This window comes from Phyllobates terribilis, unplaced genomic scaffold (assembly GCF_046119375.1).
Source record: "Phyllobates terribilis strain yellow unplaced genomic scaffold, ASM4611937v1 Scaffold_1__5_contigs__length_1240528914, whole genome shotgun sequence".
In the NCBI taxonomy this organism is placed as follows: Eukaryota; Metazoa; Chordata; class Amphibia; order Anura; family Dendrobatidae; genus Phyllobates; species Phyllobates terribilis.
In genome coordinates, this window is record NW_027362761.1 from 896,155,372 (window position 1) to 896,175,283 (window position 19,912).

Here is a 19,912-nt window from a genome sequence, read left to right on the forward strand (position 1 = left end):
CGGCTGGGGACCGTTTATGGACACCCCGCCGCCCCCAGGCGGCTGAGGACCGTGTGTGAACACCTGGCCGCGTGTGGACACCCTGCCACCCCCTGGCGGCTGGGGACCGAGTATGGATAAAAGGGCCGCCGACGCAGTCATGACATGGTGGCCGGCGTCTGCCTCCACATGCCTAAAAGGCCCAATTTCAAGTGCAAGCAAGCTAGCAATATGGTATTGCAGCCTGGGAGTGGGTGGGTGGCAGGTTGCACACTTACGCTTGCATTCGAAAAAAACAAAGCTGATGCTAACTTCTATCATCATCATGCTCCTCACCTTCGCACAAACAACTCCCCTGATGGAGAAGCCAGGGCCCACCGGAGGAGTCTGGTTCTCTGGTGGGCTCGTCCAATGCTGCCCTAAAGTAGGCCGGGCTAAGAAAAGTCTGTGTGGATGTTCCGCGGAGAAATCGGGGCGGCTGGGGACCGTTTATGAACACCCGGCCGCCCCCAGGCGGCTGGGGACCTTGTGTGGACACCCGGCCGCGGGGTGGCTGGGGACCAAGTGTGGACACCCGGCCGCCCCCTGGGCGGCTGGGGACTGAGTATGGATACCTCGCTGCCGAAGCAGCCATGAGGTAGTGGCCAGCTTCGGCCTCCTCAAAACTAAAAGGCCCCATTTCAAGCGCAATCTAGCAGTATGGTATTGCAGCCTGGGGGTGGGTGGGTGGTTGGCTGCATATTTGCGCTTGCATTGCAAGGAATGGGGGAGGTACAATTCAACACTGCCCTGGGACAAGGACTTGCACGGGGATAGTTGCAAGTCTGCATCTTCTGATGCGGCAAGGATCACTTCTGATGGGCACACTTTTAGGCAGTGACCTGGGAGTCAGAGATGCTTCCAGGGGTCTTCCCCATGCTGTCCCCATGTCTTTTCAGCACTGTATGCATGTGTCACACAGCACATGGCCAGATAAGGTTGTAAAATGTTAAAATGACATTTCCCGGTGAATGCATTTGTCACGGTTGAAAGCAATACAAAAGTGCAAAAACGCATAAAAAATGCTACTTGTGAACATAGCCCAAGGTGTGGAGGAGTATTTTTGTTTTTGGTTATTTATTTTACCTAATACACAAGTCTTTACCCTGGAAAAGAAATTCCTTAACATATTTCACAGGAAAAAAGTTTCACTTTCGTTTTTGAACGTTTTATTATGAACTTGTAAAAATGGCTTAATACCTCTGAACACGTTGTTGACAGCAGTGACCTGGGGGTCAGAAATGCTTCCTGGGGTGATCCCCATGCTGTCCCCATGTCAATTGAGCACTGTTACTATCGTTTTGGGCACTTTTTAGGCTTTCTACAGACTGACGGGGGTGCCGCCGCAAAAATGCTCGGGTCTCCCATAGACTAACATTGGGCTCGTTGCTCGGGTCGAGCACCCGAGTATCACGGCGAGCTCGGCCTGAGCTTCGAGCACCCGAGCATTTTAGTGCTCGCTCAACACTAATAATGACATAACCTTTATAGATCAGCTTGTTATGACTGTGGTGAATATGACCAATTTTATATATATTTTTTTTATTTCCTATAACAATTTCTGTACTCTTGTGTTGATTTTGAACTTCTAAACACTTTATTTATTTCAATAAGTCCGCAAGAGGACATGAAGACGTGATCATTTCTTTAATCTCTAATATTTTATAAACAGGCTGCATAATAGGCTTCTGTACATGGCAGACATCAAGACACTGTTAGGCTATATTTGCTACTTATCAGTGCCATGCCATACTGTTGCATGGGAAGGGGGGTATTCAGTTGGATGATGGAAGTAGTCCCCTCTCTTTAAGTATTATCATAAGTTTCAATGCAAAAAAGTCACATCTGAAAGTTATAAATAGACTGTGACAACTGATAAAGGGAGTCTGTCATCACTGTTCAAACCAAGCACAGGTGCTCAGTGCACAGAGCGCCTCTGCTTGGTGTGAGCAGTCCTTTTCTGCTGACAGACTTCTTTAAACTCTCTGTTAGGACATAGCATGATTTATGTAAAGTTTTGTGACTTTACCTATAATCCAACAGCAACCTCTTATTTGGTATGTAACATCTAAGGTTGGGAGTAAGGGTTGGAGTCAGTTTAAAGCCTGAATTTACAAAAACTCCATTTCTGGCATAAAATGAAATGTTTTGTTAATTTTAATACTCAAATTTTTAAATGCATTACATTTTTATGTGTATTTGTTTTTTACATTATTTTAATTTTTTTTGCTAATTGAACATATCCTAAGTACCTCCCTGGAAAGTAGAAATGGCATTTCTAAATTCATGTGTATGTGTTATATTTTGATGACCTGGCAGCTCAGTGTAAGTGGAAAGAGAATAAATTTGACACGTTTTTCTGTAACCTAGCCATCTCATTAAGTGAAAATGGTCCCAGAGCAGAAGGAATAACCACTGATCAATTAAATGCTTATTATTACTCAAATAAACCACAATTTGGGAGAAAATTGGCCCTTAGTAGTTATTTTCCAAAAGGAATTTTATATTTATACTCAATGGTAAAAATATTGCATTGATTAAAAGTGCTGAATTAGTAGAAAGAAATGATTTCTGAAATGAAAATTTAGCTTGAATATTATATACCCAGATGAAGCCAGCAATACCGAACAGGGACCCAATTTTGTACCTATTTCAGTGTGATTGAAGGAAATTACTTCTAGGACCTTGTTATGATATTATGTGCTGCCGCATGATTATCCACAGTCAACACATCATTAGCGTTGGATTAAAGATGGGCATGAAAAAGGATCTAGTCATTTACACACACAGGATTGCAGCATTGTAATATCATGTGTTTGGCTGATCACGGTGTTTGGGTCTTAGATTATGCTTTGCTTTCTCTCAAGTCTTAAATGAACTTTGACTGCCTCCTTTTGTATGCCAACTTCAACAGCAAAACATTTCCAAAGCAATGTAATTAAACATTCCAGCAGTTGGAAAGACAGCAGATAATGTCTCGTTCATATGTCAAGTCATCTTCTATTAAGGATTGGATTACCAGAAGTATGCCACCTTTTCACCGCTAAGTACAGACGAAAAGAATTACTCAGACAAGATGGCAGCAGGAAAGTACAGCGATACACATTTTCTCAGAAAAGTATGAAAGAGTTTTATATAAGGTGGGATCTTGAGGCAAGAGTTAAATGTAGAATTATACAGTTTTTCTTTTAGATGTGAATGTCAGGAGAGATTTTTTTTTATGACCTCTTTTTTTTCTTTCTGATATATTGGATATATGAGTATATTCTTTTTCACATGTATGAGCAAATAGCATCATACAATAAGTTCTAACACTACGTATTAGGAAATGCTATAGCCTAATGATCAGAGGTTGTCTGAAATTTTAAAACTCTACTTAATCTCAAGAATAAAAGAACTGAGGTCCCTATGACTTTTTTCCTTGCATAACAATGCTACCGTCCACCCACTGTGGTGGGCTCCATATAAATGTGTGGGGCTTTGAGTGTGAATAGAAGCAATTCTGTGCAGAGAAGCACAGTGATGGAACTACAATTTCATGGTGCCTTTTATCTAAGGACCTTGAAAGACTCAAAGTCAGCCCCCATTCATCATGTTCAATAGCATATTCCAGTGATGCAGTGAAACATGTATTTTTCTGTTTCCTATCAAAAATAATAAAACCAATCAAATGACCAATAATGACAATAGCATGCCATATTTGCACAATAATTTGCAATCTTTTTACTTTTTCTTCCGCTCACAGAACTTATTTCAAAAGTTGGCAGAATGCAGAGCCATACAAGGTCTGACAACCTGACTATTCTAGAAACAAGCATAAATTATAGTGCAAATTTGCATTACCTTGCTGGAATAATGACTAGAGAGGAGTGTATTTAATTAAATTCTACTTGAAAACACAAAAAAATCTGCATTTACAGTATGAGAATAAGGATTTTTGTAAATTCGCTTTGTGCAGATTCAGCAAAATGGCGGCTGGCTGGTAGCAATTTTGCTGAACCGTAGATCGCCAGGAGATGCAGTTCGTGATGACACAAAGAAGAGGCAGCTCTGAGAACTGAATGGGGGGCAGCAAGCAATGGAAAGGATAGACAGGTGAAGTGAGTATAAGTATTGTTTTATTTATCACTTCTTACGATTATTATGCTCCAGGGTATGAAGAGACTCTATAGCATTCAATTTGCATCGCTTGAATTTCTAGGAAAATCCGTGTAATTTAGTATATTCCATTTTTTTTCAGATCTTTATCATCTCTAATAAGTGACATCTACTGTATTTGGGAATATACACGAACATTCACACAATGGGATGAGGTGTGAAAGACAAAACTTTCTTTGTTGCAAACCAAGATTCAGGCTTTAGACTTGTAATTTCATATAATCATATTTCAGCATTAAAATATAAGGTTAAAAAATAGTTTTCATATTTATAGTGTGCATTAATTCTACTAGGAATAGGAGGGCCTAAAAGATCCCTTTGCCCCATATGAAAATATTATTACTATTAAAGATGTGTGTTTGTTGGGAACTCTGTTGGATATTGTGCAATGGGGCCCAACAAGCTTCAAGTAACGCCCCTTGTTTAAATGGATACATTTTAAGAGACATGGATATCCTAATGAGAAATTGCTGCTTGTTAACTTGTGGTATAATTGTATGCAGTCATCATAATAATCATATTACATGTTGGTTAGTTGCAGAATGGTAGTGTGTAAACTAAGTCTAGGATTTCACCAACTACCACAAGGATAGAGCTGCTGAATGTTTGTGTACTGTGATTCTTGTGATAATCTCTATTGATGCAATAGAACATTTCAAAGTCATTTCTAGTTTCATATTAAAAAGAGAAAAGGTAAAGATAGAAAGTGGAAAATATTTTGATGTCATGAAATACGGTAGTCAGATCTATCTGCCAAAGCCTGGTAACTTAATCTGTGAAGTTCTAAATAGGATTCATTGTAAGTGATAATTCTAGTGTGGTCACAGCTCTTGCTTTAGGTTATTTAGGTCAAACAGAAGTGATATCTTATGCATACAAGATGCAATTTCTTATTAAAAAAAATTGTTATAAATTTGACAATTAGATAAACATCTTAGTACAAGTAAAGTCTATAAAAAATCTCAAAATGAGCTCTTACTGAATATTAAACTAAATATAGTTAGTGTAGGCAATGATATCTATTTTCTGGCTTTATCACATATGTTATGTGATGTTATGTTTTAAAGGGAATCTGTCAACAGGATTTCACCATCAAAACTAATTATATGTGCATGTTAGTCTTTCTAAGACAACTCCAGCAATACCTTTACATGGCCAGTATTGAGAAATCACTATTTGAATTGACATGCAAATAAGGCTGTAGATCTGAAACCTATATCACTCCAGCTCTATTCCCTTCCCAGCGCCACCTCCTCCTATTTGATTGATGACTCCTTTGCCTGAAGTCCCACAGCATCAAGGCTGTCAGTCAAGCAGAAGGAGGCAGTGCTGGTTAGGGAGTAGAGCAGGCATGACAAAAGTTTCAGATCTACAGCCTCATTTCCATATAAATTAAAATGCTGATTTCACAGTAATGGAGGAATGGACTTGTCATTTAAAGGTATGGCTGAACTTGTCTTTAAAAAAGCTACAGCTATGGCTGAAAGTGTTGACACCCTTGAAATTTTTCCAGAAGATTAAGTATTTCTCCCAGAAAATTATTGCAATTGCACATGTTTTGTTATACACAGGTTTTGTTATACACATGTTTATTTCCTTTGTGTGTATTGGAACAACACAAAAAAATAGAAAACAAAGGAAAATTGGACATAATTTCACACATAACCACAAAAATAGACCGGACAAAATTCTTGGTACCTTAACAAAATTGTGGATAAACATCTTTGTTTCAAGCATGTTGCAAGTACCAGGTGTGGGCAATATTAAAATCACACCTGAAATCAGATAAAATAGGGGAGAAGTTGACTCAATCTTTACATTGTGTGTCTCTGTGTGCCACACTAAGCATGGGGAACAGAAAGAGGAGAAGAGAACTATCTGAGGACTTGAGAACCAAAATTGTTGAACAATATAAAAAATCTCAAGGTTACAAGTCTATCTCCAGAGATCTTGATGTTCCTTGGTCCACGGTGCCCAAAATATTCAAGAAGTTTACAACCCATGGCACTGTAGCTAATCTCCCTGGACTTGGATGGCAGAGAAAAATTGATGAAAGGTAGCAATACAGGATAGTCTGGATCATGAATAAGCAGCCCCAATCAAGTTCCAAAGAAATTCAAGCTGTCCTGCAGGCTCACGGTGCATCAGTATCAGTGCGAACTATCTGTCGACATTTGAATGAAATTAAGCACTATGGCAAGAGACCCAGGAGGATCCCACTGTTGACACAGAGACTTAAAGCTAGAGGGTAATTTGCCAAAATGTACATGAGTAAGCCAAAATCCTTCAGGGAAAGCAACTTGTGGACAGATGAGACCAAGATAAAGCTGTCTGGTAAAGCACATTCTTCTACTGTTTACTGTAAACGAATTGAGGCCTACAAAGAAAAGAACACAGTACTTACAGTCAAATATGGTGGATGTTCAAAGATGCTTTGGGGTTGTTTTGCTGCCTCTGGTACTGGGTGTCTTGACTGTATGGGTCTTCCAGCAGGACAATGACTCCAAGCATACTTCAAGAAGCACCCAGAAATGGATGGAAACAAAGTGATGAAGAGTTCTGAAGTGACCAGCAATGAGTCCGGATCTAAATTGAACACCTTTGCAGAGATCTTAAAATTGCTGTTGGGAGAATGCACCCTACAATTATGAGAGACCTGAAGCAGTTTGCAAAATAAGAGTGGTCCAAAATTCCAGTTGAGAGGTGTAAGAACCTTGATGATAGTTATAGGAAGCGATTGGTTGCAATTATTTATTTCAAAGGGTGTACAACAAAATATTAAGTTGAGGGTGCCAACAATTTTGTCCGGTCCCTTTTTGTGGTTTTGTGTGAAATTATATCCAATTTTCCTTTATTTCTCAGTTTTTTTGTGTTGTTCCAATACACGCAAAGAAAATAATCATGTGTATAACAAAACATGTGTAATTACAATAATTTTCTGGGAGAAATACTTCATTTTCTGGATCAATTTCAAGGGTGCCAACACTTTCGACCATGACTGTGTATGGGCCTATAATTAGTTTGCCTCTTCAGATAGAGATAGAAAGAGGACTGGAAGTGTAGTGCCACCTATTGGAAGTAGCAATCCTAAAAGTCAATATCGACCCTTTAACGAGCCATGCCACTAGAGTTCTAGTCCTCTCCCTCTCTGAAGAGGCAATTTGCATTATGGAAAGGCTTGTTAAACGGTCAATATTGTCTTTTAGGATTGCTACTTCGAATAGGTGGCACTAGCATTCTAGTTCTCTTCCTCTCTGAAAAGGCAATTTGCATATTTAATTTCCCAGAGGAACATGCATGGCGTTTAAGTGTCCACAGTTTCATATGCCAAGCCTGGCTTGTCCCTATCCACAAGGGGAAACGTTACCCCTTAGATCCTAGTCTTAAGTCTCTCATCTAGCCAAATCAGATCTCATACTTTGCACTGATGAGGGACAATACCCTTAAACACCGTGTCTGCAAATTGAGGTTCTGGTTTGGCTTTTATCCCAAGTCATATGGCAAGGATCGTTAAAGGGTTGATATTGACTTTTAGGATTGCTACTTTCTATAGGTAGCACTAGAGTTCTAGTCCGCTTTCTCTCTGAAGAGGCAATTTTCATATAATATTTATAAGAAAACTTATGGATTGAGAAGAGGTTGTCCAAGTAGTGGAAAAACCCTTTAATACCCCTGTTCTACTGTCATACTACGTAAAGGCATAACAGAAAGATGGGCAGTTCATTTGGGTCAGGTAAGCTACAAGGCAATGAAGCATAGGAGCAGAATACTGGAAAGTGAAAGAAAAAGTTCCAATATCTATAGTGCTGGCTGAATTATTATAAAGGAGAACTAGCCAATGAAAAAGAATGGACCGCAAGTTACAAAGCAAGTGAAACAAGACAGTCCCAGGACTTATTTAACTGGTATGTACACCAAAAGCACTATTACCTTGTTATGGGAATGAAAGCAGTACGACCACATGTTTCTACAAGTTTTGTTTGAAGATTACATTGGGTTATACAAAATAAAAAATGTAACTTACTCTTATGAGGAATTCTCTACTAGAGATGAGCGTTGTTCGACTCAAACTGTTCGCCAATCTCAAATTCGAGCTGTTTTGGGCGGTGTTCGAGCCGTTCGGCGAACACGAACAATTTAAAAAAAATTCGGCTGTTCGAGGTTATGTTCGATAACTGTTCGTGCACCAAAATCATAACTGGATTTTTTCTCAGTAATGATGAAAATTAATGTTAATACGCAGTTTGAGTGTACAGCGGGGCGGGGGGAGGGGCAGGGGATGGATCTCTGCAGGAATAATGAAGATCTCCATTTTTTTTTCTCTTTCCCGCATTTACAGTGGGGAGGTGCAATCTGTCAGCCTATCAGCAGCGCACACACGGAGCGAAGTGCTTTTTTTCAGACAAGCAAGGGCATGTATCATTGGCAGTGTATGTCACATGTCCTTGCCCTATAAGACCCAGCCATTTTCCCCGTCGCCACCATTTTCTCACTGCTGCAGCTGCGTGTTAGACGGCACCGCTGTTGCTGTGTGCGCTATACCTTGTTAATTTCAAGCCAATTTTCGCACAAATCTACAGATAGCTTGAGAGTAGGGAATAGTTGAGATTGCAGTCCTTTTAAGGACTAGGTTACAGCATTTCCTACGACTTTTATCAGGCAAGTCTGTGCTCTTAAATAGATAGGTTGGGAGTAAAGACTAATTGTAATTGCAGTCCTTTTCAGGACTAAGTTACATCAGTTCCTATCAGTTTTTGCCAGTCAGGTCTGTGCCAGTGCTGTGCAAGTTTTTTTCACAGCATTTGGCTAAATCTAGCAAAGCTAATCCTTTTTGGCCTATTGCAGAGTGTGTTAGTCAGTGGAGTAGCCTATCTGTGTTGCAAGCTACACCACCTGTGTATAGAATACCAATTTTTTTACTGCACCTAGTGAAGTAAAACCTTTTGGGCATAGCATCATTCTATTAGTCCATCTATACTGACCTCCATCAAGTTGCAAATTGAATATAATTTTTTTCTGCATCTAGCTCTGAAAAAATATTTGGGCTTCTAGCAGTGTGTGGGACTTGGTCTATTAGTCCATCTATACTGACCTCCATCAGGTTGCAAATTGAATATAATTTTTTTCTGCATCTAGCTCTTAAAAAATATTTGGGCTTCTAGCAGTGTGTGGGACTTGGTCTATTAGTCCATCTATACTGACCTCCATCAGGTTGCAAATTAAAAATAATTTTTATCTGCATCTAGCTCTGAAAAAATATTTGGGCTTCTAGCAGTGTGTGGGACTTGTTCTATTAGTCCATCTATACTGACCTCCACCAGGTTGAAAATTGAATATAATTTTTTTCTGCATCTAGCTCTGAAAAAATATTTGGGCTTATAGCAGTGTGTGGGACTTGGTCTATTAGTCCATCTATACTGACCTCCATCAGGTTGCAAATTAAAAATAATTTTTATCTGCATCTAGCTCTGAAAAAATATTTGGGCTTCTAGCAGTGTGTGGGACTTGGTCTATTAGTCCATCTATACTGACCTCCATCAGGTTGCAAATTAAAAATAATTTTTATCTGCATCTAGCTCTGAAAAAATATTTGGGCTTCTAGCAGTGTGTGGGACTTGGTCTATTAGTCCATCTATACTGACCTCCATCAGGTTGCAAATTAAAAATAATTTTTATCTGCATCTAGCTCTGAAAAAATATTTGGGCTTCTAGCAGTGTGTGGGACTTGGTCTATTAGTCCATCTATACTGACCTCCATCGGGTTGCAAATGAAAAATAATTTTTTTCTGCATCTAGCTCTGAAAAAATATTTGGGCTTCTAGCAGTGTGTGGGACTTGTTCTATTAGTCCATCTATACTGACCTCCATCAGGTTGCAAATTGAATATAATTTTTTTCTGCATCTAACCCAGCCAATAGTTTTGGCCTAATACCACAGTTTGGCCACTCAGCTCTGCTCGGTTCCCATCCATTGTTTTTTTTGTGCAAACAACTCCAGAGTTGTGAATTAGTTAACCACCAAAATGAGTGGAAAAAGGCCTGCTGCTGGTGGAAAGGGGAATAGGCGTGTTGGGAAGGGGGAAAAAGGTTGTGTCCGTGAGGTAGGTGTTAAAGCAACAGTAACATCTGCAGAAGAAAGACCATCTTCCAGCCAAACTAAAATGTCTACTTCTTTTAGCGGACAATGTGATAAGATCCCTTTCTTACAGCCACGCCAATCGCTACAAATTCCAGATGAGGCACAAAAACAGCAGGTGCTTCAACGGATATCAAGTGCTCTTTTAAGTGGGCTCTCCTTCACATCAACTTCAACATCACAAATACTCCAGTCCTCAGAGGTGTCACCCCAATCGCACTTGCTTCCTCACAGCTTCCAAATCTCCAGCTGCCCGTCTGAGTATGAGGTAGAACAGATGGTTGAGTCTGCAGAGCTGTTTACTCATACTATAGCCTGGGAATCAGAGGTCGGCTCCAGCGCTTCTGTGAATCCAGACGAGGAAATGATCTGCACTGATGCCCAGAATCTTTATGAGTCGGATCCAGGACCAGACGCAGAAGGTTCTGACCATAATGTAGACCCTCATTCCCAAACTTTAACTCCTGTTGGTGGAGACAATGAGGAAGACGATGATGAGACTCAAATAGCTGATTGGAGCGACAACTTTAGTTTTTTGTCAGGGCAGGAACAGGTTGGCTCTGAGGACGACGGGTGTGATAACACACAGGGTGATGATGATGAGGTTGGAGATCCCACTTACTGTCAACCCACAGTCAGCCAAGAGATGAGGTCAGCAGAGGAGGTGGAGGAGAATGCTAGTGACGACGAGGTCAGGCTGCGCCTTCCTGGACAGAGACGTAGTAATGGAAGCACGTCAACAACTGCATCCTCAAACACAACTCTGCCTCTCACCACAAGTCGTGGTGGCTCTTCAGGTCGCATGGGTGCTAAGCCTTGCATAGCCTTGGCATTTTTTCAGATCGATAAAGATGACCCAACTCGTGTTATCTGTAACATTTGTCAGCAAAAGCTAAGTAGAGGCCAAAAAATACATAGTTTGAGTACTTCATGCATAAGTTGCAGTGGGAAGCTCACTGTGCTACAATGCGGCCTAGCCGGCCGGGCCAACCACCGTCTGCCACATCTTGTGCATCCGCGGCCTCTTCATCCTCTGTGACTGGGGGGACAGCAGTCATACCTGTTTTGGGACGCAGACCTGCCACCTCTTTACCCGCAACAGCCAGCGTCATCATTTTCTTTGGAGGTGGTAACACCAGCTGGTGTTGAGCGCTGTCCGACATCGATAGCACCACCTTTGGATGAAGGCAACCTAACATGTCTGCCTGCATCTTCCTCACAGACCGGCAGTTTGCCGGGGACACCCTTATCAACCCCGTCTAAGCACAACAGCCAGCCCTCGGTCCCTCAGATGTGGCCAAGTAAAAGACCATTTCCTCCTAGCCATGAGAAAGCTAAGAGGTTGAATTTCACCATCTGCAAGCTCTTGGCTACAGAAATGCTGCCTTTCCGCCTGGTGGACACAGAGGATTTTCGAGACCTTATGTCCGTCGCAGTGCCCCAGTACCAGATGCCCAGTCGGCACTACTTCTCAAAGAAAGGTGTGCCTGCGCTCCACCAGCATGTCGCACACAACATCACCGCTTCTTTGAGAAACTCTGTGTGTGACAGGGTGCATCCACAGACACTTGGATGAGTAGGCATGGACAGGGGCATTACATGTCGCTGACTGGGCACTGGGTAACTATGGTGACAGCAGGACAAGGGGCTGCTGTCCAAATCTTGCTGTCCCCACGAGTTGTGCGTCAATCCTCTTTATCTCAAAGTTCCTCCACTGCTTCTGCCTCCTCTACCTACTCTCGGTCCTCCACCTGCACCCAAAGCCTGTCTGGTCATGCAACAAGCTTTCTAACTGTGCAGAAGGGATCCTGCACACCTCCTTACTATGCTGGCAGTAGGGCTCAATGTCATCAAGCGGTTTTTACTTTGAAATGTCAGGGAAATGTGAGTCACACAGCTGAGGAGTTGTGGTCAGCTCTGAAGAACCAATTTCATGAATGGTTGCCTCCACTGGACCTGAAACCAGGGAAGGCCATGTGCGACAATGCTGCAAACCTGGGGGCGGCCCTTCACCGGGGCAATGTCACACACGTGCCTTGTATGGCTCACGTGTTGAACCTGGTTGTCCAGCAATTTTTAGCCCACTATCCTGGACTAGATGGCCTTCTGCAGAGGGCACGGTTGCTGTGTGCTCACTTCCGCCGTTCGCATCCCGCAGCTCAGCGACTTACATCTCTACAGAAGTCGTTGGGCCTGCCACTTCACCGGCTAAAATGCGATGTGCCTACCCGGTGGAATTCAACTCTGCACATGTTGCAGCGACTGTGGCAGCACCGACAAGCCCTGGTGCAATACGTTCTGACGTATAGCCTGGGCCAACGAGATCCAGAGGTGGGGCAAATCACGCTGGAGGAGTGGTCTCAGATCAGGGACCTATGCACCCTTCTGCACAGTTTTAAAATGGCGATGAAGATGTTTAGTGCTGACGATGCCATTATCAGCATGACTATTCCGGTGATTTACATGCTGGAGCACATGTTAAACAGAATTCGGAGTCAGGTGGTGGCACAAGAGGAGGTGGAGGAAGTAGAGGAGGAGGAGTTGTATGCGGAAGGGCTAACATCTGCAAGGTCCAGACAGTCGGCAGCACCAAGGCAGCAGGCATGTGAGGGTGGGGGAGATGATTTTACCAGGGCGCATGGTAGCAGCCAAACTAGTGAGGAAGGTGCAGGAGCCCAGGAAGAAGTGGAGGACGAACTGATGGAAGACTCATCAGATGAGGGAGACCTTGATCACATTTCTGTTGTGCGAGGTTGGGGGGAGAGGACAGAGGAAGGAAGCATGATTGTTACCTCGCCACCAACACAACAGGGACTTGGTGCTCCTGGATGCGCAAGACACATGAGTGCCTTCTTGCTGTACTACCTGCAACATGACCCTCGAATTGTGAGAATTAGAAATAATCCTGACTACTGGGTTGCCACACTGTTAGATCCCCGGTACAAAAGTAAATTTGCAGAAATTATTCCTGCCATAGAAAGGGATGCACGCATGCAGGAGTATCAGCAGAGACTGTTGCAGAATCTTACATGTGCTTTTCCACAAAACACCAGTGGTGCACGTAGTGAATCTCACAGTTCCAACTTGCCAACCGAGGGACCGTCGAGTGTTCAGCACTCAAACCGTAACAGAAGCACAGTATCTGCTGGTAACATCAATTGTGCGGAATCATTTCACCACTTTTTTAGCCCATCCTTTGCAAGGCCACAGGAGACAAGAAGTCTGACACATAGTCAACGCCTAGAGAGGATGGTACAGGAGTATCTCCAAGTAAACATTGAAGCCATGACTGTGTCACTGGACCCTTGCTCTTTTTGGGCTTCCAATCTGGATAAATGGCTGGAGCTAGCCACTTACGCCTTGGAGAGCTTGTCATGCCCCGCAGCCAGCGTTCTGTCTGAACGTGTGTTCAGCGCTGCTGGTGGTCTGCTGACAGATAAGCGCACGCGGCTCTCCACTGATAATGTAGACAGACTCACGTTCATAAAGATGAACAAATCATGGATCCGAAACGACTTTTCTACCCCTGTGTCATCCTGGGGAGAGTAAAAGCTTGATGATTGGTTAAAATCACCTCACCAACCGTTTTAAGCTTTCAAATTACTAATCATGTTTATCTGTATCTTGGCTGGAAAATAATTTGGGCTTTGTAGCAGTGTGCAGTACTGATTCTATTAGGCCATCTATACTAAGCTCCACCAGATTTAAAATTACTAATCATGTTTATCTGTATCTTGGCTGGAAAATAATTTGGGCTTTGTAGCAGTGTGCAGTACTGATTCTATTAGGCCATCTATACTAAGCTCCACCAGATTTAAAATTACTAATCATGTTTATCTGTTTCTTGGCTGGAAAATAATTTGGGCTTTGTAGCAGTGTGCAGCACTGATTCTATTAGGCCATCTATGCTAAGCTCCACCAGATTTAAAATTACTAATCATGTTTATCTGTATCTTGGCTGGAAAATAATTTTGGCTTTGTAGCAGTGTGCAGTACTGATTCTATTAGGCCATCTATACTAAGCTCCACCAGATTTAAAATTAATAATAATTTTTAGCTGCATCTAGCCCGGAAAATAATTTTGGGGCTCCAAGATGCGCAAGACACATGAGTGCCTTCTTGCTGCACTACCTGCAACATGACCCTCAGATTGTCAGAATTCGAAGTAATCCTGACTACTGGGTTGCCACACTCTTAGATCCCCCACACTCTTCGATCAACCTTTTCATTTTAATAAAGACCAAAAAAATGGTCATTTTTTAAATTATAAGCATTAGCAGGTTATTAGAAACTGAAATCAAACAGTTTTAAACCCAGAACTTTATTCTAGGTGATGTTACATTTGCACATAGGACCCCTTGTTCGAAAGGAGCTTCTGAACTTTCTCGTCCATTGAATTTGTCAGGTTTTGGATGGTTTCTGCTTCAATTGTTTTGCATGAGGACAGAATACCCTCCCAGAGCTGTTGCTTAGATGTGAACTGCCTCCCGCCATCATAGACACTCCTTTTGATGATGCTCCAGAGGTTCTGAATGGAGTAGAGGTCAGGGGAGCATGGGGGTCACACCATAAGTTTGTCCCCTTTTATGCCCATATCAGCCAGAGATGCAGATGTGTTATGTGCAGCATGAGACGGTGCATTATCATGCATGAAAATGATCTTGCTGTGGAATACACGGTTCTTCTTCTTGAACCATGGCAGGAAGTGCTGTTTGAGAAACTCCACATACATTATGGAGTTCATCTTTACCCCTTCAGGGATCCTAAAGGGGCCAACAATATCTCTCCCCATGATTCCAGCCCAAAACATTATTTCACCTCCTCCTTGTTGGCGCTGTAGCCGTGTTTGCATGGGGTGTCCATCAACCAGCCATCCTCCACTCCATCCATCTGGACCATCGAGCGTTGCACGGCACTCATCCGTGAACAGAACAGTTTTGAAATCAGTCTTCATGTGTTGTTTGGCCCACTGGAGCCGTTTCTGCTTGTGTGCAGTGGATAGAGGAGGTCGACAGGATGGCGTACGCACAACCGCAAACTTCTGAAGGACCCTGCATCTTGTTGTTCGGGGGACGTTGGAGGCACCAGCAGCTTCAAAAACTTGTCTGCTGCTATGACAAGGCTTTTTTGCCACTGTTCTTTTAACCTGACGTAATTGCCTATAGGAAAGAGTCCTCAATTTGCCCTTATCAGCACGCACACGTGTGTACTGTGAATCAGCTACATACTTCTTGATTGCCAAGACACTTCATCCTGATCATCGCACAATGTTGATTGTAGTCATGCCTTGACCTAAACACTCCACAATTTGTTGCTTCTCAGCAGCCGACACATCCTTTTTCTTTCCCATTTTGGCAGAAAATGTAGGCTGCTTAATAATGTGGGACAGCCTTCTTAAGTAGTCTTGCCTTTCATTGGACACACCTGCCAAACTAATTAGCACAGGTGTCGGCAATTGCTTACAGTGATATAAAGAGCCCTGACACACATCACCATCAATGAGTTTAACTGACAAACAAACAAATTCTTACCTTATCACTCCTAAACACTTTTTGCATAATAATTTGGAACACAGTGTACATGTGCTTTTCCACAAAACACCAGTGGTTCACGTAGTGAATCTTACAGTTCTAACTTGCCAACCATGGTCTGTATGGAGTTGTTCAATAAAGGGCTGAAAAATTAAAATAACATAGACGGGAGAGGTCTCTATGAATAGGAATTCCTAAGTATTTGATACCCTGTGAGGGCCAAGCAAAGGGAAAGTTGGACTGGATGGAATCCTGTATGGATTTGGGGAGGGAGACATCGAGGGCCTCAGACTTCGCTGCATTGATTTTAAAATTTGACCATGTAACAAAGTGATCTATTTCAGCCATAACAGCAGGGATGGATATATGTGATTGAGTGATATATACTAGGACATCATCAGCAAATAGAGAGCACTTGTACTCGGTGCCTCCCACCTCAATCCACCTAATATTGGGGTTATGGCGAATTGATGAGAGCAGGTGCTCGGTCACTAGGATGTATATGAGAGGGGACAGAGGACATCCCTGCCTTGTCCCATTGGTGATTATGAAAGGTGATGAAAATGTTCTGACGCGCCCCCTGGGCCTTGGGACACCCGGAGCCGGACCCTTTTTGGTGGATGCTGGTGGTTGTAGTCTCCGTGGCGGCGACCCGGTTCCGTGGCTCAGGGCGGTCAAACCAGTGGCGGAACTATTTATGTGGTTTTGATGTTTAAACATCTGACTACGCCACCCGTGGATTGCGGTCAGAGTGAACCGCCGCTGCAGGGCAGACCGCTGAGGCTGGTGTGGGTACAGCAGAGCGTAGCATAACTCCCCACGGGAGGAGTATAGCCTCAGGGCAGTGTATGCAGAGGATGGGGGTGATGGTGCAGGGCAGCAGCAGTAAAGACACGGAGTCAGTGATGCAGTCCAGGGCCTTTACTCACAGTTTTTATTATCCAGACCACTTCTGCAGGTAACGGCTGCCCACGTCGTACTGTGCTCACCAGGTGAGGGGCTCAGACAACTCCCAGATAACTTTGGAGCACTTCACAGGACCCACTTTGTGTGTCCTTTGTCTGGCCTTTCTTACCAACCTTTCTGTCCGGCTGCCTCGGGCCTCCTCTTGGTAAACTTGGCGCCAGTTTCCCTGACCCTATGTGGTGCCTTCCTAGCGGGTGTAGCGAGGGGCTGCGCCACATAAAATGTCACAGCCTCCGGTTTCTAGCTGAGGGTCGTTTCCCGCCTCCACTAGTTTCGGGGACCGGTCTCCCCCTTTGGCCTGACCCCTCCACGCAGGTGGATTCGGGCATGCGGTGGCGACTCGCCCGTCCGCACCCCTGGGATCCCTTCGTTCCTGGAGCCTTCTCCGCTCCTCTTCCTTCCTTCTCCCTCTTCCAGGCCTGGGCCTCTGTTACTCGGCCCGCCTCCGGAGCAGAGCTCATGCAGAGCCCCTGCTCCCTGTCACTTCTACTCAGACTTCTTTGCACTGAACTAAGATGGTGCCCACCTTTTATACTCCCTTCTCAATGCACCCAGGAACTGCTTCCTTCCTGCTCCTGCACTACAGGGTTCCCCTTCCTCAGTGTTCCCTCCCCCCACTCCAGCCAGGGACAGTCGTGCCCATCTCAGGGGCATATTGGTCGCCCTGCCCCACGGCAGTGTGGTGTAATGCATGCAGGTGTCGGGTCCTGATCCACACTCCATCCTTACCTGAGAGTGAGATATCACACCTCTGGGTGAGGTGCAATACCTCTGTAGCAACCGAGCCCTCAGGGTGCTACAGTTCCATTTATCTTCAGCCTAGGTGACGTATTGCGATACAGGGCCGTGATTTTGGCTATAAAAGGGTCCCCTAGACCCCTACCCCAAGCTTTTTAAGAGAATAATATATGGCGTGCCAGGAGACTCTATGGAATGCTTTCTCAGCATCCAACGAGAGTATCTAATTACAAATTTTTAACTGCATCTAGCCCAGGAAATACTTTGTGCCTAGTAGCAGTGTCTGCTAGTCAGCGGATTATCCCGGCTGTTAAGCAAGCTACACCACCTGTAGTTTGGACACTTAATTTTTTCAAAGGAAATGCTTCGGGACCACGGGATACTCAGTGAAGAGCATCAGGAGGCACCCCAAGGCAGAGTGGCTGGGACTGGCGGTAGGATGCCTTGCGGTGGACAGCCGAGCTCGATCCTTATAAAAGCTTTTTAACTGCAGCAGCTTTAGTGGACGTTACTGGAGCTGGAATTACGCGGAAGCTGGCATGAGACTTGCCCTCCAATAGATCCTTGTAAAAGGATTTAAAGTGTATTCATTCAAATTAGAGAGACAATTTAAATTAAAAAGCTTAGAGCTGCCTCCATCACAGGGGGGCTCGCTCGACCCACCAGCGGACAGGCACCAGTATTGGGAGAGGGGGGCTTGCCGTCAGGGTCCACCGCGGCTCTGGCACAAACCCGGCGACACGGAGGTGGCACGGGCAGGAACGGACTGATCGTGTCGGCTTCTCACTTTTTGGATTTTAGAAGGGCATGACATGCCTATATCTGTGTCTCCCCCTCCTTTTACTCCTCCACCTCTTTTCTTTTCACATGACTATATGTACTTGTCACTTTTCCATGTGTTAGTTATGTCTTCTGAGCGGTTTGTCAGCTTTTGGACACCTTTGAAGGTTTTTTCTATGTGTTTCTATGTGTTTTTGTTTGCCTGCCATTGGTTTTAACGGTGTTCGAAGGTGTTCGACGAACAGTTCGACGAACAGTTCGGCGAACACACGGGTGTTCGACGAACCGAACCGAACTCAAACACTACGGGGGTGGCTCAACACTATTCTCTACCATTCTTGTTATAGCCTCCCAGTGCAAGATATCTCTACTTGTTTTTTTTGTGCTTTCAAAATGGGTTATTGCTAACTCTATCATGCAAATTACCCTCGTGACATGACTTGTTCTGTTGTAGTGTAAGGGATGTGGACTGTGCTGTCACATTCCTGCCCCTGAAGACACCAATCACGTCATGTGTATTATGTCATGCGTCTTTGTATATATTTAGCAACACAGCCCAAACATCAAGATGAAGGTGTAGTTTGGGGAACACATTTCCCCCAAAACCCCCTTCTATACCGACTCATTGAAGACATTTTTTATAAAGAGGAAAACAGAGTCATTATGGATAGAAAATAGTGAGGATTTTATTGAGAATAGATCCATTTAAAAAGAAACCCAAAACATCAAAGTAAGGTGCAGGGTGTAGCGTCGGCGTCCCTGCCTCCTGCTAGGCAGAGACGCCGTTCCTCTCACCTCCCTGCTCCGTCCTCGGCGTCCTCTTCCCGCGCTGCTGGCAGCACTCACCGCTTTCCGGGCACTGTGCTTAGGGCGTGCGCGCGCGCTCCCTCTCTCTTAAAGGGGCCGCGCGCGCCGTCCTAAGGAGTCCCCAGCCAATTGCCGGTGGAGCTCCCATATATAAGGCACCTCCTCCAAAATGGAGGTGCCCGAGCAAAGTTGTTGCAAAGCCTTTCACCTCTGCTTCAGCCCTCAGGTCCCGTTGCCAGTCTGTTTTCCAGCTCTGTCTACCTGCTTGCATTCCCTGCGGTCCGACAGTTTGTCTACCAGCATCCGCCAGTCTGTCTATGGACCAGTCCGCCTGCGGATCAGGAAGCACCTGCCTGATACCTGCCTGATACCTGCCTGCCTTTCTCACGGCCTTCCGGAAAGTCTTCGATGAACCAGGACAAAAGACCTCATCCGCCTCATCTCTGCTACGCCTCCATCAAGGGAGTCTCACCGTGGGCAATATGCCATACGGTTCCGTACCCTTGCTTCTGAGCTTGCCTGGGATAACGACGCCCTGGTGTCCGTCTTCTGGGAAGGTCTATCCGGCCGGATTAAGGATGAATTTGCCGGTCGGGACATTCCTACCTCTCTCGACGACTTAATAACTCTTGCCACCCGAATTGACATCTGGTTCCAGGAGCGTACCAAAGAGGTCACCCGTGAGAGGAGGTTTCCTCGCCTTGCTCCTACCTTCCAGAATCCCGTCACTTCCTCTGTTACTCCCCAGGCACACTCACCCGAGCCTATGCAGGTCGACC